Source organism: Arctopsyche grandis, chromosome 8 (assembly GCF_051622035.1).
Source record: "Arctopsyche grandis isolate Sample6627 chromosome 8, ASM5162203v2, whole genome shotgun sequence".
Lineage (NCBI taxonomy): Eukaryota > Metazoa > Arthropoda > Insecta > Trichoptera > Hydropsychidae > Arctopsyche > Arctopsyche grandis.
This window is the reverse complement of record NC_135362.1, coordinates 18,865,467-18,892,224: the sequence shown is the minus strand read 5'-3', so window position 1 is coordinate 18,892,224 and position 26,758 is coordinate 18,865,467. Positions and strand designations below refer to the sequence as shown.

The following is a 26,758-nucleotide window of genomic DNA, read 5'->3' as shown; positions in this document are numbered from 1 at the left end:
ATTTGGTGGAAATGTGACGGAAGAATATAACTAGTCGGTGCGGTGGCTGCAAGTGAAAATCGAAATGGAAAAATGCCACGGCGATGGTCCGGAATGCGCCACACCACGAAGATGATTGATGGTTGAGAATTTGCGCTGATATCTCGAGGCACGAAGGGTATTAGTCTACGTTCGGACGGGAAATAGGAAAAGCACCATCGGCCCATGAATTCCCATTACGTGAATAAATTACGCGCAACATCGGCACAATGCGTCCGACCTAAACACACATTTCACTCATTTTTCATCGATAGAATGAAAATAGACAAGTTCAATCTCGCGAAGCAACTTGGGACACCACTATTTGACATACGAGAAATACGACGCCATGTTTTGATAATACACATTGAAACATGTCTGACCTGACAGTTTAAAGATATAAATGATAACCTGGTAAGTTGGTCGGTAGATAAGAGCATGGCAAAGTAGACAAATAAAACTCGAAAAATCTCACTTATATGATAAGATTAAAAAAGTAATACAAAAATAAAGAATACACATGTTACAGTTTTTTTTTTTTTACAAATTTACAGCAAAACCTAGTTGGATTTTCTCCAAATGAAAGTCGGTTGTGGGAACGTGGTCACCGACAATCATCCGAATTGCCAATATTTTGCGGGCACGTGTCCAACGTAAACGATACCATAACGACAAATTATCTACACACTTTCACATTCGTAAAGATTTGGCAAATAGCAAACGCCATTTTGTTTTTAAATTTCTTTTTGGCGTCTGAATATTTCTTTATAGATAAGAACATATACGGATTTTAGATCTACAAAATTTCATTTGATTTGTGATTAGTTCTCAAGTTGTATTAATAAATGCTTTCTTCTACAGTATTTAAATCGATCAGTCATGCACATTCGTCAAACAGATTGCTCCAAAGCGACGAGTGTGGTATACAGATTAATAATTATTAATGATATATACAGGTATATACCCATGTATACCTAATTAAATACGACATCCACGGTGAAACATTGTGCAGAAGAATTGTATAAGTACTATAAAAAGCGAATGCAAACATCGATTAATATCACATCTATGGACAAATTTGCAGCATTTATACAAATCAGCAAAATTCGAGATGCTAAAAAACTCGAAATTTTTTGACAAAATGAGTAAAGGTTGCTAATTTGTTATAACCGTTTCAATGAAAATAAGATAAATTATCAAATTCTAATAGTAAACGATCGACTTTAAGTCACATATCCAAGGACTGGCCAGCAGGAACCGGTGGGATTGAACCCGTGACCACTTTGTTCGATAGCATTAAATGCTAACCACTAGTCTATGCTGCTGGTTGTATTAAGATGATACTGCGTTAAAAATTGCGTAAACAAATCATTGTGTTTTTCACCATTCAACCAATCTTCCAAAAATTTATCTAACAATTTGATGACTAAGTAACGATTCATAAAATTGTGTATGCGTTATATTGTAAACTAGTAGTTTTACCCGGTTTTGCTCGGTATTTGTAATATAAACCGCTTGAACCTTAATCTAATAGTCAAGTCATTTGTTTTTTTTTATAAAATTTATTTGAATCGAAAAATGAAACATAGAAGAGGAATGTAAAAAATAATATTCAACGATCGTCATAGTAACTTTGATTAGTTTTCAAAGTCTCTTTCGAAATTATATATTAGATATAATAAAATTGAGATCATACACACTTATAATTAATGATAACATATAATCTCTTGTACCGAAAAATATTGTCTTCTATAAATATTTGCTTTTAAATTCTGTGAAATTTTCTTTTACATTATAACGAATGTAAACTTGATAACAGTCAATAAATCGTCTTATTATGATTTGTGTGCGATCTATTAAACATCATGGCAGGAAATATGTGTGCTTCGTACATGTGATTTGTTATGCGTTGGACACAATTTGAATCCGAAATTACCTTCATATATTCAAAGCAACGCATCTCGGTTCCCCTAATTTCCATATTACGCACGCACAAAAGCCTCAAAGGATGATTCGTATTGAAAAATTGAACGGCTCGTTCGACCGAATAAAAATAAACATGTTTACGTTGCTGTATAAAATATGATACACACAATACATAGAAGAAGACGGGGGTGTAGCGGGTAAACATAATTTGAGTATCGTGCAAATACGCGTGTAATAATTTTGCCAAATTAGTGTACGGGGCTCTACTAATATACGCGGGGTGCAGAGACGTTTACATAATTTCAGTGGTGAAGTGGGGTGGCGAAGGGGTTGTAGTATGCCAGGTGTTTTGCGGAAATGAAGGGGTTGAAAGTAAATTTTAAACGATAGTCACCGTGTAAAATATAAGAAAACATAAGCATAAACATAGCCAGCAGCATAGCTCGGGCGTTAAGCTTCTGCTTACCGTCATGAAGGTGCCGGGTTCTATCCCTGAATGAAAATGAATTTTTCAGAGTATGCTGTTGGTCAGACCTGGATTTGTGACTCCAGGTTGATCGTTTCCTATCAGAGTTTGCCAATTTTCTCTGATTTCATTGTTGAAACGGTTCCCGGAAAAAAAATTGGCTAAAAATCCTTCCTACCTACTATGTCACCACTATTTGAAATTTGATGAATGTACAATAAAAATTTATGTACAATTCATAGATGTCTCGTTAATTTGCGAGTTTTTTCAGTGTCTCGCAATTCAACGACTTATAATAAAAAAATGCTGCATTTGTATTTGTAATTGGCCAGGAAGGCGCATTGGGATTTTCCTGTAAGGCCTTCCTGGTATATATGTAAAATAAAATAAGTGAGAATGTAAAAAAAATAATTTTGGCAAGATATTTTGTATTTAATTTAATCCTCAAAGAGTTTTAGTACAATATTAAAATTGTACTATACTCATAGAATTATATTTAGTGGTTTTACCCGGTTACGCTCGGTATTTGTAATATAAACCGCTTAATCGAGATCCGGAACTGAAACTGGAATCCGGAGCCGAAACTGAAAAAAGAATCCGGACCCGGAACTGAAAATGGAATCCAGAATCGGAATTGAAATCAGAACCGGGACATGGAACTGAAATAGGAATCGGAAATCGGAATCCAAATCGAATTCGATATCGATATCGTCGTCGTAGACAATTATATTATTTTGATAACGTCACGGATTCTACGAACTAAACCTTACATAGTTATAGACACATACATACAAAGTTTCTTTCGAAATTATATATTAGATACTATATTATAAAATTGTGTGGATTTTTGTCACTATTCGTAGTAATTATTTACATGTATGTACGTATGAAGATTCGATTAATATTTACATTTATTAATGTACGTACATACTACAAAAGTTTTTTTTTTTTTTTATTAATTTTGTACGAATGAAAAAGTTGAAGTTTTCAATATTGAATTTTCGACGGGTGGAAATAGTAAATTATGGACAAAACGACCATTCGCTACGGATCGCGAAATCAAAAGAACTACTACTCGTATATTCCAAAGTTTCTTCTCTTTTCGACGGAATTCTCCAGGCGTTCTTCCGACACGCCATCTAAATTTTTCAGATTGAAGTCATGGTGAAAGACCTACACACTTCGCAATTGAAATCAAGTGGTTTTTGAACGACCGCCTTAATATTTCCCCGGGGAAAAAAAACCAACTTTTCCGCGTGAATAATATCATGAGCTTTTATATGCACTTATGTACATATGTAAATATATATATATATATATATATATATATATATATATATATATATATATATATATATACATATGTACATCGAATTACTATCTAAATATTAGAAGAAAAGTAATCAAAAAATAAATAATTAAACATTTATTTAGTAATATACATGTTTCAAATTTATAATTTAATATTAATGTGAACTGACCGTGAAAACAGAATTCTGTAGGTATACATAGTTATATTTGGGTAGATAAGTTACGGATTATATTATATTACACGCAAGGGGATAAGTCCAAAATTAATTCAACTAACAAAATCGATTAAAACCCGATAGTCACATTAAGTTTAGCAATTAATATAATCGATATTAGACATAAACGTTCGTAAAAATACTTACAAACACGCCTCAAAATTAACGCCAATGAACGCTTCAAAAATAGTCGTGTATTTTTTACCTGCAACAAAAAATAAAAGAAATATTATTAACACACTCAAGCATCGGAAAGTTTTACTTTTCAATCATTTGTTATACAACAATACATTCGGAAATAAACTACCACTTGAAAAATCCTTAATTGTGCGCTTGGAGCGATAAAAATAAACATGGAAGCAATTAAAACGTCCCACCATGCACAGAAAGAGTAGACAATTTGAACGAGTGCATCTTGATATAGCAGTTTAACGTTCAAACCGACGAGTAATATACTCGGTTTACAACGGAGTTAGCTTTTATTACATACATTGGAATGAAACATCCTCGATTCGAATTAATGTGAACGAAATGAACGATACATAGCGTTTGGCGTCTGTTAAGTGTGCTGCGAATAATACATACGTACATAAAATCAATTATATAAAAAAGGTTGGTTGCCTTCCATATTTGTATAAGATGAATCGATATCACGGTAGTTTAATAAAAAGGGCCCAGGTATCTCCACAAATACTCAGCAGCTGTGGCGTGTTATCTGTATTAGAACTTTGTGCGCGAGAACGTGATAGATCAATACTGACGTAAAAGACAGGCGGTGTTTTCGAATCACGAGAAAATTTTACACAAGTTTTATAATTATGTAAATTTGCGGTAGCCGAAAGTACGAGAAGGCGGATGGATCTTGGCGAGGTTGGGAAGCCCTGTGATGCGGAGGGTTCACGGGAGTGTTAGGGGTGGCGTACGTGATGAAGATCAGGGGTTGTTTATATTGTCAACAGTTGGGTCGCGGGCCAAAAGCTATTCTGTTGTTTATAAACAAACAAAAGCTATTAGAATGAGTAGAGTATGAGCGTGGGTGATTGTTATGGCGAAGCCAGGTGGGTTGTTCGATTGTAGGAAAATTGTTCGAAAACAATTTTCTTTTGAAATATGTATGAATTTTTTTTCAATTTTTTGAAAATAGAACTTTAAGAATTTGATTAATAAGTTGATACATATAAATTTCGATTTTTTTCTACAAAAAAATTAATAATATACATTTTCAAATACTTAATAATTGAAGTGCGTCGTATTTTCTTTCTTCGAAAAAACTTTCTATCAATATACCAAATTTTTATAATTTTAAAATTACTAATCACTAATACATCTCAATCTAGACGTAATTGCATTTAGAAGGCCCATCCCAGAGAAATGTAATATTAATAGAAGTGGCTTTAGGTGTTATATTGTTGTCAAGTGACATTCTGTCCACGGACAGATTTAAATAATTTTAGAATCAGTCGTATTTGACGCTTGGTGCTCGACGTATTTCCGATAAAAACTTCTCTGTTTGTTTATATTACTCGCAAGAGGGGCAAGCATCGGTAAAAATTGCACAATACATTCAAAAACACACAATAAACAACATGGGATACATTTATATAAGTAAATTGATCCGATTGTATTCCGTGCGATGTAGCGTATTTATAGAGACGTACCGCGTAAAATTGACAACAATTATTTATTCGTAAGGGCCCCTCTATTCTTATAACATCTCTCTGGCCCATCCCCATTCTACTGAAAATTTGTACATATATGTATGTATGTGAACGATAAGACCATGGGGTTTTGGACGCCTTTTCCGAGAAGTCGGAGATAGAACATTTTATTATAAATGGAACGACCTACTAAAATATTCGTTTCCTAAGTTTAAAGCTCTATACATATTGGCACAGTACAGAGCGGCAACTGTACGTCACCAGCAAATACGGAAAGTATTCTTTGATACATTATATATTGACGCATATGAATGGTGAATACATACGCATGGACCAATGGAATATGTATATGAATATACATACCTATCCATTAAACAGCGCGGTGATACATACACACAACAGCGCGGTGATACGGCGCAATATTGCTTGCGTCACATCGTCGAGCCAATATTGTCACAATACGACCTTTCCGAAAATATTCATGTGCAATACTTTCGCTAATATACGGGTGCACTCGCCACTATGACATCACGTCATGTGTGAATGCTTCCACAACGGCCAAAGAAGTCGGTTCTGCTTGATACGTTTCGGTGACATATACTGCCGTAAAATATGAATATATTGTGTCGGTTGCTGCTGTTTCAAATACGCCACATACAAATTACGGAACATATGAATGTGTCCAATATACACAATATGTACTAAATAATATTTTTTGTACTGCTGCTTACGTGCAGTTAGTTGCTAGCTTGAGCTGTGCTGGTATAAACGAACCTTAAAACTGAACCAATAGAATTAATATAATAAGTCATTGTGAGATGAAAACATAAACAAATAGATAAAATTATTGGTTTCGGGAGCAATTTTGACCTCGAGATTTTGGTTTGATTTGACACGTAACCAGTGAAGCTATGTGAGTACATATTAGTACGAGTACATATAACATTAATTTGACAAATGTAAGCATACATATGTATGTATATGTTCATACATACATATATCATAATATGATAGCAAGGGGTTTAATAAAATCAAGCAACTGATTAAGATAGAAAAGTATATTTCACATAAATTTGAAATATGGCACACTATAACATCGATATCGAAAAATTTTCCGGCTACGATGTTGGCGTGGAAACCACCAAAATATATGACGGGGGGGGGGGGGGTATTGAAGTGGTGGCCTTTTTAGCGAATTGACTGCTCAAATTCGAACTCGACCATAGTATAAGATTAGCTTTGCGTGTTAGAACCCCCGGAGCTCAAATTATGTTCAAATCCAAAGTATGGAGGTATGTATGTACTATACATAAAAATGTATCGTGCCAAATCACGCGAACGCATTCCAATAAAACGCGTATCGATAATTATAACGTGTCGGGTGTCTTTCGTTCTGATTTAAGTGCCACCCCATTAACGACAATAACTTCCGTTTATAGGCATTTATTTTATATTCATATACGAGGATATTCAGGAGAATGTATCGCTTTATTATTTATGAATATGTACATATATTGAACGGATTTCTAGGATTTGTTTCCGACATACGTGAGCAAATACTTTTACAAATAATTTTTTCGTGACAAGTTGGTGCTCATATTGAAAATAGGATATTCGCAATAAGTATGTGAACAAATATTAGGTTTAAATTTATTTCACTATGAATGAAATGAACTCGGCGCATTTCAGATACGGTCTGCACACACTTTGTATTTTCTTTACATTTTTCATCTTACATATATCGCATCCAGTAATCTTATATTCCATGTTTATTTACAAATATTCCGATGAAACGTTCAAACATTTGTCGAATGAAAACAAATATCACGATTATTTAAACACACGGTTGCTCAACTTACGTAACTAACTGAGGCAAATAACGATATTAATTTAAGCGAACTAAACATAACAAACTCAAATAACATTTGTTACAATTAGTAGTCTCAGCGTAGTTATGAATTAAAATACTTATGTACGTATGATTTTCAGTTCCAAAAATACTATTTCAGTTTGCTTTAATTCACAAATTGTTATCATTACTTTTTATTTATCCCATATTAATTGTATTGAGAAAGTTCAACTTAAATTTATTAAATCCTTACGCTACCTTTTTCCTACCTATACCCATTCTACTGTTTCCGACATTTTAAAAATCCTTTCTTTTAACAATCTTTCTGTCAGGCGACGACATTCTGATGCTATATTCTTCTTTAAGCTCATAAATGGTTTCCTTGATTGTTCTGATTTACTGAATAAGGTTAATTTCAGAATCCCAGTTCGATACCCTAGACGCGTTACACTCTTTTCACTTGATCCTTTCAATACTAATTCCCAAAAATATTTTTATCTGCAGCGCGTTTATCGTATGTTTAACGGAGAGCTGAATGAGGTTGATCTGTTTGGTATTTCCCTACATCAATTCAGGTCTAACATCAAGAGAATCTTGACCGATTGATTCATTTTTTCTTCTATTCTATTTTTCCAATATTTCCATTATTTTTATACTTTAGTTTAGTTATGTAATGTGCTATTTAATCATATTATAGCTTTCATTCCTTTCCATTTCATTTGTTTATTTTGTATTTACCTTTTTCATTTGTTTTTTATATTTGTAAATTTCAATTTCTTCTTATATTCTATCTTATAACCTTTTCCAAATATTTTAATACTATAGTTTAATTATGCAATGTACTACATATTTTGTCATGCCTTTATTCTTTACTTTTTAATTTGTTTTCCTTATATTTATCTTTTTCATTTTTGTAAAAATCTATTATTGGACTCGGGTGTTACATATATTATTTATTTACTTTTTGTGTTTTTTATACCTATCTCTGTACATCCTGTCTGTTGATTTTTCAATTAATAAAATAAAATAAAATAAAATAAAATTACTTTTAATTCGATATGTCCAGAATCTGGGAAAAGAAGAATAAGCTTATTATAAACCACCAGAATTTTTTTAAATATTAACGCAAAACATTACATACATTGAATGTTTTGCGAGTTATTTCTCGAAACAAATTTAATTTTGATTAATAACAAATCAAATTTTGATTAATTTTTAAACTTTTTTTTAATATCTTATCAATATTGAAATTGAAAACCGACCAAAAAGAATATTGTAATGTCACTTCTTATGATAAATGAATGATTCAAATGAAAAATATCACGCAATTTTTTAACTTCAAGACGATTTATTCTAGGCGATGATTAAGTCAAGAAAATTTCTTCAGAAAATATTTGTTCAAACGTATTTCAGTGCACTGAGCTACGTCTGAAAAAAGCCGGAGAAACAAATAAAAAAGGAAACTCGCTGAGCAGCTGTAACTCAAACAACCAATTTTGTTGATAAGGCATGTTTTAAAAACCGTTGATGCCGAGTCACATCTTCATGTACAATAATTACGAAAATTTTCCTTGAAATGCAATTTAAATCATGTTTAACAGAAAAATACGACATTGTTATATAGACATACATATGTATACATACATACATACGTACGACATATATTATGCAGAATCACATTTCAAACAAATTCGGACAAATTGAATTCACAATTTTATTCCTGGTCGTAAATATATAATAATAACGACATGCGTGCGTGCGCACATTTACATAAAACGCAACCGATCTCTTATTGAAATAATATGCGTGCGAGTATATGATAAATATCATAAAAACATAAGAACGCAAAAATTCATAGATTTAGCATGTAACCAGAATTCAGTTTTCCCGAAGGCGGGTGGGGGCTATAAACAATATAAATGATGCCACGACAAAGGCATCAATTTAAAAATGGCGAGACCAGAAAAAAAAATAAAAAAAACAGAATGGAGGTAAATGTGGAAGAGCAATTTTGCAACAGCCCGAGAAAGACGAAGCGGGTTTACGATGCGAAGCGAATACCGATACGACGAAAGAATCGATGTGAATGATAGTTTAAAAAGACTGTTTTTTTAAACTAGATTTCATACAATTTCAGTAAAAATTTTCACAAGGAAAACAATCCAAATGCAAATCAATGCTAAATACTCGAGCGAACGACATTGGAAAATTACTTATTTTTGAACATGAAACACAGGAAATTAATAGGTGATTAAAAACAGCATATTTATATCTGAAAAAATAAAACAGCGATTAAACATCGCCGAACATTGAAATGTTGAGATGCGCTTTTACAGGGATCCGGTAATGAAAAAGACAAACACAACTTCGCACATGGAGCAAATGGAGAGGTCAGACGCCGACTGCACTTAGAGAGGATTCACTCTCGTCTGGTTGCTATTATTGCGCCATCATCTAAATCAGGGGTCGTTAAACGGCGGTTCGCAATGCGAAAACGACAGTGCAAACTCGCGAGCATTCAAAATTCATATTTGTAATGACAATGGAATCGCAAAAGAATTATCGCTCTATAAACAAAACTAAAATATAACTCGTGCGATATGTGCATTTATTTTTAGAATAGCTCTAGCAGAAGACAATTAATTTGACCCGTAGATAAAAACGGCGAAATTTAGCTTTCAATCGACCATTGTGATCAGGAGTGGTTGCGAATTGAGAAATGAAAATTGAAATACCGACAACAAAGAACGTTTCGCAAGATTTTAGATTAAGTGAAAGTGCATATAAACGATTCCGAGCACTTTTCCAACGGAAAAAGGGAGAACGGGAGAAACTAGTCTGCAAAAACACAGGATGCGAATCCGGAAAAGCTTCAAACGTCGTTTTATTAATGTTTGAACCGAGCGTTTTACGGTTTCCTTCATTTTTACAATCCCCGGTTTCTCCCGGTAAGTATTCGGGATAAAATCGACATCGTATAAAATCGACATTGACAATATTATCAAGACAAAACCAGCAACTATGACATCAAATAGTACATACGGAAAAGATTATCGTAAAATGTGTTCGTAGTTTTGCTTAATATATTTATAATAACTGCAATTTCATTATTTCTGTTTTACGATTCTAAAAGCAATCTTTGGTAATAGGAGCAAAAAAAAAATTAAGTTGTAAATTATATATTTATACGTAAAAACATATATAAAGTACAATGTTTAAGAAATATTTTGAAGAATATTTTATATCAGGCGAAATCTTGAAAAGGGAATAAATTCATATGAAAAAAAATTATCATCAAGAATAATAAAACGCAACTTTATACCTACATAGATACGTCGTGTGTACACATGCAAGGTACATGATGTATTACAATTCGAGTCACTCTCCTGTGACAACCTTGACGTGTATGCTTATGTCACATCAACAGAAGAAGTTGGCAACATTTTCAGATATCAAATTGTTTCTTCTCACGAGCAAAATAAATTGCCTAATGATCAAAAAGAAACAATAAAAGTCGTCACAAAATTTATCACTTAAACAATAAAGACTGACACGATGACTACATCGAGTAATGGATGAGACGTCAACGGTAGTGTATAACAGCGCAAAAAAAAAGATTCATCTTTGTTAGCGCTTATGTCAATAATGAAGAAAATTTTGAAAAATCGCTAGGGAGTAAACTTAATTTTAATGTATATTTTACGTTTAAATTGAGAATCGAATTTGTGAATACACGAAATCGAGTGTGCGAATCAAATAATAAAAATGTATTTTGCATACATTTTAAAAATGTACATACATACATACATATGTAGATGGGACAAAATTCGACTAAGTTCGAATGTTGGAAAGTGTATTGATTTCATAACTACATATATGTACATAGTTAAGAACAAATAAATAGGAAAAATAGATGTGAGGCATTACATAAAGAGAAAGTACAAATTTATGATTAATTTTCCCTCCGAAAATAGCCTCTGCCTAATTGCTTATTCCTTATGTGTTCGATAAAATTTTCAGTGAAAATAATACACGTAATTGTTTCGTGCAAAAAAAAAAAACATATGCATGCAAAGATAACATATCTACAGAAGTTTCTTATTATGTTGCATCAAGTGAAGCATAAATTTGCATCAATTAGAATGAAATGTAGACCAGAAACAATATAACGTTAAGTGCAAGTGTTAGTCGCAATTCAAGTACAATTTACACGAAGTGATACCGAAATCTGACACAGCGAAAAAAATCACGAGTAACAGACAGAAAATATCTGTAATACTGTATAAATCAGGACCCTGGAGTCGGAATCGGAGTCGTAGAGTCGAAGCATTTTAAGTGGAGTCGGATTTGTAAAAAAATAACCGACTACGACTCCGACTCCGTTTTATATTTTCTTTAATTATTAGTATTACGGTATGTGTCAACAAGAGTCTCCAATTTTATTGAAGTAAATCCACAAATAAATTGAAATTTAATAATTTATTTATAAAAAATCATGATTTTAAATTCCATTATAAATACAATCGTTGAATTGCACGTATTTTGATGTTTTGTGGCTAAAACCGATTGTATCCTCAATCGGTTTTAGTTTCGATGGTTTCATTTTATTCCCATTTTTCGCATTGATTCATACTACTTTTTATTTATACCCTACACTATTAATGTACTTAATAATTCAATAAATTCGGTTACGTGTCACTTTTTAGTGATTTCTTTGATTTTTAATATCTTGAAAATCGCTATTACTTTTATTATTAGCAATTTTAAACGTCGGGAAAATATCTATTCGACATACATATGTACGTCACAGCTAAAACACGGTCAACAAAATGAACGAATATTATAACAAAAGTAAAAACTTCGATATATATTGTTTGCTACCAATGTTTCCTCTAGGGAAATAAGTCTCTGAGCATTTAGTGCCATCTATTGAAAATTAATTAATATTTCTATTGGTGTTTTATATTGTTTATATGTACATAGGAAGGTAGGTAGTTTTTACCATTTTTTTCATATTAAACAATTAAATATAAATATAAAATAAATATATTTAAAAGTTATTTGAAAAAAATTCGACCGCATGCGGATCGAACACAGGACCGACACATTTTATTTAATAACTTAATATGCCACCACCCATGCGATGATATTTCATCGGGTACAACACTAGTCATAAAATAAAATCGGAGTCGAAGTTGGTAAATTTTTATTCGACTCCACAGCCCTGGTATAAATACTATTGTATTAGCAATATAAAAATATTGAGTTTCAGAAAACGCAAAATTTTTGTGAATTGAAACAATGTAAATTATTACGAATATCGAATGATATAACAAACAAACTTGATCATGAATTCGGCCATAATAATTAATGGCCGAATTAGGGACAGGTTAATTCTCTTTTTCGCAATATATCTTTCATCATGAATGATTAAAAGATAGGTATGTTTACTACCGGCGGATAATGGCTATTAACGTACCCATGTCGATAATTGAACGGTTGCCGAATTATTCCCGGGGGATGACCATTATGAAATTCCAAACGCCGCACAATACTATGATATATTGGCGACTTTAATAATAGGAATACGTAGAATACAAAGAGGAAACATTTTATCGGTTATGATAACGACACACGATACGTTAGAAGTATTGCATCTAAACAATTTTACGACATGATCTCGAATTACAGACACGAAATTACAGCAAGCCTAGAAAATTGAAACGTACTCCACGACGAGACAGGCGGGAGAGTAGTTCGCGTGAGAGAACCAATAAACATATATGGAGAAAAAGCGACATAAAAGGAGCCACCAGTAAAAACAGTATGATGAATTGAGTGTTAAGTAATAACTCTTCTCGATACGTTCCTTTTTTTTGTTTCAATAAGCGACGATGAAATATATCATCTTCTGGAGTAATCAGGCGGGATGTCTGAAAACTGACAATTTGGAAATATGGCACACAGCGATTTATCAAATTAAGCCCGTTATCTACATGTAAATATGATACATTACATAATTTTAATTATATAAACGGAAATACATCCATTTTATCTCTCGGTGATTACATTCCCATGAATCATGCATCAATGTCATTTGCGGAAACGGTCCCCATACGATTTGCGTATGTATTTCCCAAGCATGGAAAAAATATTAGAAGGAAGTTATTATTAGATTAAATAATTATTAGAAAGAATATTATTGTTGCCACTTCATTGCAGTTAAAATATATGGGCAATGGGATGGTAGAGAAAAAAAAGCAATTTAATGGTATGCCAAAGGTGTAGAAGAAACCAAAAGTCGAATCGGTAGATTTATTGGAATGACAGTTGTGCACACTGGGTACTAACTAGGCAGGAATATAAGAGAATTTCATCCAGCTGTTAAGGGCGAGAGACTAATGATGGTGATGATTTAAATTATACTAAGCATACTTACACGGTCATTTGAGTCTGTTGAGATGAAAATAGGGTTTTGAGCTATTTTTAATTATGCCTTAAACACTAATATTAAAATAAGATGATATTATGAATACTAACAAGAAAAATAACGTATAAAATTGATAATGATCACTGGATCGGTAGCTATTAAAATAAATTTGAGATATATCTTGAACATAATATTATATATGAACAATAAAAATCTTCTAAAATCTAAATTTTGTTGTTGGTGCATACATATGTATTATATAATACATATATATTGAAAAGTCAAGTTTCAGCAACTTCTCGAGTATTCTTATAACTAGACACCGGATAGTCACAGTGCTTTTTCTAGGAATCGGGGCGGTTTAGTTCTATTTACAAAGCTAGAGTCCAAAATAAAAACGTTCGGCGAACCATTAACAATGCAATGAACAATACACAGCACCCTCTGGGTCCGTTTTTTTCAAGACGGCACCTTGGTTATCCGGCCTTTACTTATAACCGATGGCAAGATTTGAATTATATATAAATCGGATGAATTTTTTTTAGAATATTTCTTTTCTTGGAGAAATACATACTCCCCACAAAAGACTGACGTTCTTCACGTTACCGAGTTAACAATGAGAGTCAAGAATTTATAATAAATACAGATGTAAGCATATACCTACATTTAATTACTGAACTAAAATAGAGTATGACTTCATTAAACACATATTATTTATACTGAATGTATTATGATAAAACATCGCTTTTCCTAGAGACCAAGTATACATATACATACATACTATGTATTGTAATAAATAAATAAATAAATATCAATAAAAAAAGTCCTTACTTCAATGTACATATGTATTCAAAAACAGGTAATATGACATCATTGAACATTTGACAAAAGCGCAAGAATTGAATGTTTCCGTCAGCAAATCATTCAATTCAGAAGGCGTTTACAACTTTGCATACAAACGTTCAAGGATGAGTAGAAGACGCGATTTTTAGTTGGGATTGGAGAGGTCGTTGGTTTATTGGATGATATCAGGGGATGAGTGTGGATGAATAGCAATGCCATTAAATTGTAACAGAAGCATAAAAATGAACCGATTAAATAAATAAATAAGCGTGACGAGTCGAATGGCGACTTTGAGAGTGCATAATGGCGTGCAGGGCCGTTGACTCTGAGGACAGAAATAGTCTGGTTCGGTCCAAACCCAACAACTGCACGGCCACAACACAAAATGTTTAGATGAAATGTGCACACACCGCACACACAGATTTTATATCTAAATATTTAGTTTCAATTTAAAACCATATCAAAAGATACCCACATAACAACGAATAGCAAAACAAAACGCGCTAACCGACGAAACGTATCGCATAACGATTTTTTTAAATTTTGATATTGCCACTTTGCAAGATTGTGTTTTCATTTGACACAATTAAGGGCAAGTCATAAATCAAAGCACAACAAGCGAAACGTGGCCTGAATAGTCGCTAACGAATCACCTTTGAGCAAACATGACAGTCATCGTAAGCAATCTAAGCGCTTGCTGAAAATTTAATGTCAATGAAGAAATCGAACCGGAGTTCCTACAGACGGAAACTTTTCTAAAGTACCCATGTATTATATATAATATGCCTAACATACACTTTAAGTGCATGTTAGCGCAAGTTCCTCTACATAGAAAGCTCAAGAATTAATGCAGGTGAAACGTGCGTGGGATTATTTTACCTCTATTGAAAGTACCACTTATAATCGACTCGGATCGTTAATACTTTAACGCTTTAACCAGTTTTGGAATATGTGAAGAAAGCAGAACTCATTTGATATAAAAAAATACGAAATTGTAAAAATATGTACATACATATGTGGGTTGAGACCTTCAAAATATATGTATATTATACACATACAGGAATTGTGATGGTACTAACATTACGCTAGATAGGAAAATATGGGTTTCTTCAACTTGTTTCTTTAGGGGGAAACGGGTGATGTATAGCGAGATAAATCCACCGATACACTGAGACTGGGATGATAAATAGCGTTGACGATCTGGGACAGAATTTTGTATTCCGGATGGAAGTTAGTGCGTTTTAAAATTCCACGTCGGACCGGAAAACCCTGAAAGCTACAAACGTGACATTTATGCCTATCGTATATTGTTTACGTTCAATCAAAAAACTATGAATCACGATGAATGAATAATACGCCAGTCTTACAACGTCAATATAAATAAAACAATTCGATCGAGAATGGCATTTAATGCTATCTTTTGACACTTGCAATTGCGGTGTCATCGTCCACTTAAAAACAGGAACGATACGTTTGATTCAATACGCTGTCTTTCATGAGAAATGTCAAGTGCCTCAATACAATGAGGTTTAGTCGATTGCGGTGACTAACGATGCAGAAATTAAAGCTTCGCAATTTGGCGTAATTGAGCAAACTGGAAACGTCTGGATAACGTCTGCAAGCGCATAATGCAGCCGCCAATCTTTGATGCAGATCAAATTACGCACACATGTTCAGCGTTTGGCGAGGACAAAGGACTTTTTTATTCTATGCAAATTCGTTTGAGTTCGAAAGACTCGGTTTGAACGCTTCCGAAGCTGAAAGACACTCACATTACTACTCGAGAGGATGCTGAAACACCCTCTTTGGAAAATTGGAAGACGTCGATTTCTTACCGGATCGCTCGTTAAAAATAATTTCAAACATGAATATTATATCGTTTGGGGGATGGAGCGAACTTGATTAATTCAAAAAGGGAAAGGGAATGGAAGAAAATTTTAAACATAAATAGGGAATTCAAAATTAGGCTTCGGTCGATATATGTATATATTTTAAATGCCGGCCTTGTATATTTGAAATTTATTCAAAGGTACTTAAAATAGAGAGTTCAACATTTTAAGCGAGTTCACTCGAGTGTCATTATTTATTTAACTATTTTAGTTACCGTAGGTTTAATCGTCGGATGCAAAACAGTAAGCGGTGATTATATCAACGCGAAGTAAATTTAGTGAACTGATGAATGCCCTGCAATTTATTCGTTTAAAGAGCAGCAAAGAAAACAAAGGCTATTGAAATTTTAAATTTCGTAAGCGCTTTTCATTGTAGGAGGGAAGTGAAGAAATATGGCCAGTGTAAGTGAGAACGTAATTAATCAGAAAAAAATGACGGTTTTCCCAAAAAAAAGGGGCGTTTAAAAGCTCGGTTATCGTCAAAGAAAGAGAATCGACAAAGGAAGTCATTTTGATTGAAAAATAATGGAAAGATAACGGATGTCAAAAAAAAGTAAAATTTTGAAACTGTCAGCTAAATAGTACAGTAGCTTCATATTTGTACGTGTATATTCATAAAAGGCTTGCATTTTACTGTATCGTTCAGTATACAAGTGGTTAATAAAAGGTCAGTATTTATATTAAATGGTCAGTATTAATGTCAAATGGTAAGTTTTATTTTGACGAATGGCCAGTATTACTTTTTGGTTGGTATCGCCACAAGTTTGATACGATATTGATAGACAATTCCATAAAACAGGCATTGCTATTTGTTCTGGCGAATTTAGGACAGATTTTTTTACTGTCCATTTGTTATTTATACTGAAATTGAATAATGTAATATTGACCATTTTGTTAATAAAATACTGGATGAAAACTGATTTATATTCTTACCGAAATTGATTAAAATACTGGCCATTTCATTTTTTGCCTTCATAAAATAATAAATAAATTTAACAATGAATTGGTGACAGTTGATCTATGGAACGAACAATGAGACAGATTAAACACCGCAAAAATCACCGTGGGTACCCACCGATTGTCATGAAAAAAGAGTATGTGGTAAGTAAGTAAATATCTAGATTAATCGGTAAGGGGTGAGTCGGGGTAGGAGCAGATGGACAAACACAACAAACCCAACCGGTAAATGAAGTATGCATTGGAAACGGACCTAAAAAAATCATCGCAAAATGTGTTTCAACTGGGAGGGGGGAGCACGTTGACAATTTGTCAAATCAAATCATAGAAATGACATTAAGCTGCCATGTTTTTATTACAGAATGTGTCACATATGCATTTCGTACACAAATGTTGTTTAAAAAATGTGTTTCATATGTGGGACAGATGCGTGTGCCACCAGACAGTAAATCTAGCGGAAAGAAAAAGACGATGACATTCAAAAAGATTTATATTACATTATAATATGTTATGAAATAGTTTTGATGTGCCTGAAATTCGTTTTGCAGTTCAGATGTCATATATTTAATTTATATATTATATATTCCATCATTATCACTTTTTGCTCAATTAATTCTTATTATCTTATTCCGTAAATTAAAGAAAAAGAATCAGTCGTCGCGTTGGTAAAGAACGTAAAATAAACAAAAAACAAAGGGGTTATTCTGCCACCGTACACTTTGGACTTCGTAACTTCAAACACACGCCCTAGAAAATTTTAAAACGACAAAGGAAAATTTAAGTCAAAATATTATAATTCGGAGGATTACGAAAACTTCAAATGATCTATTTCTACGAATTATTTCGCATTTGACTATCGAGTTACATTACAAGCTTTCTGTGTCAAAGCTGTATAGGGGTAGGCCACAAGCTTCATCTCGCCAACTTGATGAAAATGAGGTTTTATGTACGTAGTTCTGAAATCGTGACGAATTTCTGAGGGCTGATCTCGTATGTACCTATTGTCACTTGGATTAACATCTACCACCGACTTCCAGGAAACTGAAATGACGCGTATTTCATTATACGAAAGTATGCATGTATGTATGCATATAAATACATATACATAGATAGGAGTATATAATATTCTTCTCCCACAACGTAATATATTTTCCTCTTTTTCTACTCACGAAATTAAATAACACCTATGTATGTCAAATATCAATAATAAATTTCGTAACTTTTTCGAGCCCACGTCTTATAACCATTTCTGTCACAGCCTTGCATAAATTTTTATATGTATACTTTGAACATGTTCATTTCCCACATTTTTTTCAAACCTTGTCGTATCTACGAGACTTTGTCCCTAGATGTGGTAGTTTGAGACCCCACGTTTATTTCGTTCGTAACAGTTACGGTTACAGGAGCAAATTGTGGATTTTATGGTGCGGTCTATGATAACTGCTCCGAGGAAACTTTGAGCGGGTCAACAGATGACCGCTAACACTCTAACTGTACTAGGTCATAAGAAATGTTTAATCAAAATAATTAGCACACATATATGTAGGTATATAATTTGCTTTCGTGTTCAGTACTGCTTTATGAGATTAATTCAGTGTATAAATTACGGTCACCAGCCATTTGCCATTTACAATATATGGGTATTATAGCATGCGAATACATATACCCCCTCTCTTTCGTTTTATGCGAATTTGATGAAAATATCAAAGGAGATTTTTGCTTATTCTTTAGCAGAGCTGCAGCTTAGAGCCGGTCAGCGAAAAGCGGGATCAAAGTTTCACAAACATTTTCATATAATCATTTCTACGTTTCCTATATAGGAAAGATGATGGATATTACGCATATCTCTACTACTACCCCAACTCCTTTCCTTTTGGCCATGCTTGGGTATAATTTCCTTGAACTTCGGAGAAACGTCTCATTAATTCAGTTTTGTTCTCCAGCTTATACGTGGCAATATGTACGTCATGTCCATCGTTGCTGGAATAGTTGGGACTTTATATCCCTAATAATTACATATGTAGACATCATCATTGATGGTTGTACCTCTGCCCGCACAGTGCTTTATCGGATGGCTTCTATTCCAAAAGATATCCGACTTCTTAATGAAATTATTGCTGCTGTGCCTGCATGTGATATTTTCGACCTCAGTTATCATTTTGATAATTGGATGTAATGTATGAATGGAATTTTGATTTTCTCTCTTCCATTTGGGCCTCGCAAGGATGTTTTGTATTTGTGGTTGGGTCTTATATAGTATTTTGTTATTTGATATTTTTACTTTTTCTCCTATTATAATAATGCTATTGTTTTTTTATGATTATGTGAAAAAGTATTTTTGTCTGTATGTATATATTTTTTTCATCTCTTTGTATATTTTCGACCGTTGTGGCGCATTAGGGACTTCTGTAATGCCACGATGGTCCCAACTTAAACTTAAATAAATCAATACAATAAAACTATAATAAGATTTTTTACATTAATAAGATAGCTATATAGTTTTGCAACTGTGTATTAGGGCCGAAATAGTGTTCAGCGATTATATTTGGTTGACACGATACGAGTACATTCAGACCGAGTCCGTAAATTTGGTCACTCGGACGTTGCCACGATACGAGTATTAGCAGTCCGGTAGCCACGTCTCTGTATATTGCCACAGATTCCCAATGCCCGACCAGTTTTATTAGATGGCAATTAATGCACTAATCTGGTCTGTTCGTTCCTCGATGCGATGACCCTCGAAGAGTCCGTGTGCATATGCAAAGGGATCTTTCCCGCAAACACCGAGAGCCATTGTGGGTAAATGTCGAGAACATGACGTGGGTCTCGAGAACCCCTCCGACTCATTACTACACTGCATTCAATCACGGAGACGACGGAGAGACGATTTGCGATGGATATGCATATACATATGTATCATTGTGTAAGACCCCCTAATATTCGAGCGGACGTCTTTGTTGCTTTTGGCTCCATTCACACACACACACACAGTGAATGCAGCTCACTCCGCTTTTATACTAAATCCACTGGTAAATTTAAAAACGTTTGTTCAAATTCGAATTAGCCGCGTCGATAGCAGCTTACGTCAGTTCGAATTTTACTTCACGGTGTATGTATATATGTGCGCCGCAAATTCGCATCCGAAGATCAAACGAACGCTCGTTTCGCCAATATTTACTCAAAAGTCTAATGGTGCACACTCCAAACTGAATGCCTGAGAAAAATATTATTATTAATCGCATACTCGATTTCTCGAGCTTTGCTGCTATATCATGCGAAATCCTTTTGATATACATATATCACGTTCTTTTGAAAGGGTGGCCCCAACTGGGTCATAAAACCTTACATATACTCACAGCGATATGTGCACATGTGTACATTAGGCCGGAGCGAAAAACGCGAATTTTGGTTTTTTATCGATGGACCTAGTGGAAAGCTTTCGTCTTATCAAAGGAACGTTAAATAAAAATATTCGATTTTAAACAATGTACTGTGCCTTCGACCAATCGATTTAAATATGCAACAAATTTACGAATTTTATGAAATATAAGGAGGCCAAAATGAACAATTTTTACGCAAAATATCATTTTATGTCAAAGCTACAGATCCTTTTGATCTCATTACATTTCCTAAAATACGTAATGTTTTTAGATTATTTTTGTTCAAATTAAATATATACATATATGTATATACCCAAGGAAGCTCTCAACGAATTTTATTTTTAAAATAATTACGAGAACACGATAAAAATGACGATTTTTTGAAAATAACGCTTCCCTATACACAGTGCCGGCCTTACACCCAATGGCGCCCTCGGGCAATTTTTTCTAAACCCCCTTAGAAAAAAATTTCTCCTTTGGCGCTTTAATCTTAAATTTTGTATGGCTTTTGGCGCTTTAATTTTAAAATTTAAAGCGCCTTTGACGCATCGAGCGGCGCCCTAACTTATTTGGCGCCCTCGGGCGCCGCCCGACCCAGCTTTCCTCTAAAACCGGTACTGCCTATACACTGTATAGTATACAAACACCCATTGAACCCTCGAGCGAAACGGCGACTTAGAATTCTCATTAATCAGCCAAACCTTATCATAATAAACCCAAATAAACTTCAATATGTTAAGCTTTTTTTTTACATACCTCTTATACAGTTCATTTGAAATAGTAATTTAAAAAGTACTTTCAAAAAAGAGATATTTCAAAATTTCGTTAGAGATAAATCGATTGGTTGGAGGCACAGGACATTGTTTAAAATCAATGATATATTTTATTTAACGTTCCCTTGATACGGTAACAGTTTTCCACTAGGTCCCTCGATCCAAATTTTGCGTTTTTCACTCCGGCCTAATATACATACAAATGTATATACTGTAACAAAGTTAGCAATGAAAAATGGATGAGAAATGTATGTGCATATTTGCTGACACTTTTCGTTAGGACGCGTCGACAAAATTTGACCGTTCGTCAGACATACATATGTACATAATAGTCGGAAACAATCATCGCAAGGTGACGATCAAGAGATCATTGCCAAAATTGTTCATCTGACACCCTTGAAATTCAATGAATTTCCATTGGGCCGTTACGTCACCGCCAAACAATCAACTGGCTTTTCGTACTACATTGGGTGGAGAGATGAAAAAAGCATTTTAGTGAAATAAATGCATGAATGATATTAATCAACCCCCTCTTCTTTGTCCAATTGATGCGATTTCGTTGCAATAATTAGTGTATACAATTCAATGACATCTGGCAGTATTTGGATACCAAATTATAACACTTCGTTTAATTTATTGTCAAGTCTTCGGTATGACCGAATACAAATTGCTCGACCGTAATAAGCCGCTCGCACGACATCGCCGTGTTCGCGAAATTGTTTCAATAGTAGGGGGGCGGGTGGTTTTAAAGTGGTTATCGTGCAGATAGAATCTATGTGTGGTAGTGGGTCGTACAATGAAGGGGAGAAAGAGGGTGGGAAAAGTTCGCGATCCGATAGACAAACTGTCGAAGAGTACTTTTAGCGAGGCGCATCCGAGTTGTGGCACAGCCACCAAATTGAACGAGGAATGTGACAGGTGGGAAGAGAAGAAGCAGACATAACCGAGAGCAAACGACTGTGGCGGCGAAGAGTTTTCCCGAAACCTCCATTTTCCCCACGGGAGGCGAAACGATAAAAGGCCGCGCTAAAATATCTATCTCTCCTTCGGTCCTGCCTGCGTATTTTTAATCCATCAGCGTCCTCATCTTCACAATGGAGGTCAGAGTGCTCGAAAAGTTCTATAATACACAATTGACACATACGCAAAAATTACACCGCAAACCAGTATAGTCGTCAAAAATTATTAAGCAACTTTAAATAAGTTGAACCCAGCTAGCAGTTACCAAAAATTTCACATTGTATGTGTGCGTATGTTACAGCCGAGGTGTATTTTTAGTCGTAATATATTCCAACAGGCGTTTTAAGTCATTTATAATCGAATACAATTCAACTGATATATTATATCTCTACAAGCGCAAACACTTTCAACAATGTGCGCCAGTTGTAATATAACAGTTGAGTTTTGACAGCTCTGATGCTATTTATTACGAATGATTTAGAATTCAATAATGCGTTAATATTACGAATACAGGTAATGAGTACCGTTTTACGATAGCTCTAAGAAGGTGTTCAAAACAACAACAAAAATGTGACTTTTCAACTCAATTTACTGATCGAGTTGACGTTTTCACGGAAACCTAACCTTTCGATCTATGTAGACTTATAATTGAACTGTATTTTCAGTTGTAATATATTTTGACCAGTTGGAATGTAATTCGCCATGTGAATAAACTTACGTGGGTTAGATGGAATATATTCTAGCTAGTTAAAATATATTACAACTGGAAGATACACTTCAACTTCGAACTAAGCCATACCTAAAAATGGCTCCTACGTGTTTAGTGTAGCGTTAACGACCAATCATAATAAAAACATCAATATAAAATTGTTTATGCATGCAAGAAAATAAAAACACTTCGTTTCCGCAATGATTCACGGCGACGATAAAAGCATGCTAAATTTTTAAACAATAGTGATTATTCAAATAAATAAATACGTACTACATATGTAGGCATGTGCGTATACACAATGAAAAATTTGAGCTGTTAAGTTTTCTTTGAATTATGCAAAACTGACGAGAAATTCTCACGTAATACATTTTCGGCGCAATCAAACTTTCGATCTAGTTTTTCCGCACACAAATAAGAAACTTTTAATCGCAGAATATTAACGATACGCCCAAACTTTATACAAGGTACCTACCTACTGGAGAACTAAATCAAAGTATGATACAAACACACCCATTTATATGCAGATATATTCGGTATTATGACTGAAAAATATCAACAATCCATGCAAAATTCTTCACTGCATAGATTACGAATTCGAATTGAACATTAGGAAAATCGGAAAATTACCAGCAAAGCTGCATATAGGTATAACACGAGCATATGGTAAACAAATTGGAATGCATCCAGTCCCGTTATGCCGCAACACAACCACCCACGACCATATAGAGATTTTAGTGCAGCCGTCGCGCCGGTGAAAATGGAAAAACAAAACCGAGGAAATCCACGCGGACATAAATCATGGGTGGAGAATTAACGATCGCATTGTACTTCCACAGAAATGCATCCTCATAGCGATACTCCAAATATGGAGATGTGAAGAAACAGCTGGTTTTGTCGAGTGTGTGCGGGTGTACATAGTAGCGTATACTTTACGCACAGCGAAGAAAACGACGGTTCTCAACATGTGAGAATCTAAAAAAAAGGGTAGGTACAACAACGTCCACAATATTCGCCGTACTCAACACGACACGGTACGTGCTGTTTTCTCATTGAGAAAATGCGGAATAATTTTCCGACGCAGAATTTAATTACGGAGCCTTCATTTTCAATAACGCTGCAGCGTTCGTCTCTAAGAGCGAAACTTTCCTCTTGTTGTTCCCTGCCGCCCTTTGTGGGGTTTGTTGTTCCAACTGCTATCGCCATATCTAATTGAATTGTACAAAAGCGGCTTTGAAATTTTCACGTATTCGAGAGAGAGAAAAAAGTAGTTTTCGTAATTATTAAATGCAACCTCTTTGAACGATATGCCAATATTGCGTTCGAAAGGCGCAATATTATACAAATATTTGAAATTCAGCCAACAGGCATAATATTTGATTAGCACGCCTGGTTCAACCGGATTGCCTATTCGCAAACGATGACTAATACATATATATAATATGAAATTACTGTCGGCAAATATCATCCCCGCCGTTTGTACCGTTTTATATTAAACTGCGTGTTTGCGATTAAGCAACTAAATTAATAGAGTGAGACAATTAATAATAATATTTGTATTGTCTCTAGTTTTTACAAGCCTTTTCTATTTAATAAAAATATTTAACTGTTCAAAGACTCGAGCAGTATTGATCCATAGAACAGAAAAGGGTGGAAAAAATGGAGGTTGATTGAAATTACAATTTTAAAAGGCTTGTATTTAGCTGATAAGTATTTTAGTCTATTTTTGTCAGTATTTAAATATCAAAGATAAGTATTTATATTAAATGGTCAGTATTTATATTAAACGGCTAGTATCTATCGTTCTTTATATATATTAAATGGTAAAAGTTTTATTTTGACGAATGGCTGGTATAGGTTTTTCATTTCAAATTGACAAAGGGGTCAATTTGAAATGAAAAAGGTTTAATTTTAAATGGAAAAGGGTCAATTTGAAATGAAAAAAGGGCCAATTTGGAATGAAAAACCTGTATTACTTATTGTTTTGTATCAAATCCAATGTTGGTACGATCTTGATATACAATTCCATCCATTTGTTCTGTACGTCAGATTTCCAATTTATTTTATACACTGCGTTCGTTGTTTATCCTGACATTTAATAACACAATAGTGACCATTTTGTTAGAAAAATACTGGCCGAAACCTGATTTATATATATGTACTTACCGAAATTGTTTCCAAAATGGCAATTTAATTAGTTGCCATTTTAAAACAACGCATGACGTAATTTAAGAAGTTATCATTCGAGTCCCGGAAATTATCGATCGTCCTTCAGCTTCAGTCGCGGATATGTATACCTTTTTAAAAAACAAACAAACAAAACATCCAAAGTTTCGTCTTGTCAATGCGACAATACATTAAGCGCTTCTGAGTTGTGACAGCAATTTGACAATCTTAATGCCACTTAATGTATACGACGTGCAATACAAATTTGTTTTCGAGCAAACATTAACGACGACTTCAATTGAATCAAACCAAAACCGACTCGGTTGAATGAAAAATATTTACTACATACATATGTATATTTAAAGCTGCAAAATCAAACAATAATATTCACTACCAAAAATAATAATACAACATAAATTTAAATAACAAATACGATAAAATTCATTAACATGTGATCAACTATATGCATATACATATATGTATATATGCATATACACATTTATATACATTGATGGCTACACAGTTTGAGAATTGCAGCGTCGTTTTCCGATACGTCGAGAGCGCGACCGGCTAGGCGTGCAACGAGCGGCCGAAAACATTTTGACACATGAAACCGGAAAGACGATTTTTTGCACAAATTGACATTTTTTCACAGAGCGTGCATCGAAGAAACGCGACTACTCTCGCTAGGAAATGCAATGGTGGACAAACAAACGTATCGGAATCGAAGATAGCGGCCCTTCGAGCCGCGCACGCGGAAGGGGGGGTGCAGGGGTGGGACGCGGGGAGACGGGGGGGCGACTCACCTTCAAGTGGGGCTCCGCTGACGTCGCTTTCGATACGTAAACAAACGGACGAGAGAGCTGACGAACCTCCAACCGCCGCAACAGACTTCACGCGTCTGACTCTGACGCCCCGACACCGGCACGGCACACCCAAACATCTGGCGTGGCACGTGGAGACCGCACAGTGCCACCTAGCGGCGGTGCACGCGAAACAAATGTGCCCGAATCTGCTTCGTTTTGGTTTGGATCCCGACTACCGTTATTATTGTCGAATCGAGAGTTTGCTGAGACATCTGCTTCGTTTTGGTTTGAATCCTGACTACCGTTATTATTGTCGAATCGAGAGTTTGCCGAGACATCTGTGTGCGTTTCTCGCTACGACTGTATGTCGAATTTAATTTTGATTTTCGATTTCGGCGGCGT

The 26,758-nt window shown here is 34.4% G+C and overlaps 1 protein-coding gene across 1 annotated transcript in view; it reads right to left on the bottom strand.

Moving 5' to 3' along the window:
• Dg (Dystroglycan) overlaps positions 1–26,500 on the bottom strand; it is a 76,938-nt gene extending 50,438 nt beyond the window's left edge. The window contains exon 1 of the mRNA XM_077436490.1: positions 26,357–26,500. The gene's annotated coding sequence lies outside the window, so the exon portion shown is untranslated. The remainder of the gene's footprint in view (positions 1–26,356) is intronic.
• Positions 26,501–26,758: the final 258 nt, after the last annotated feature.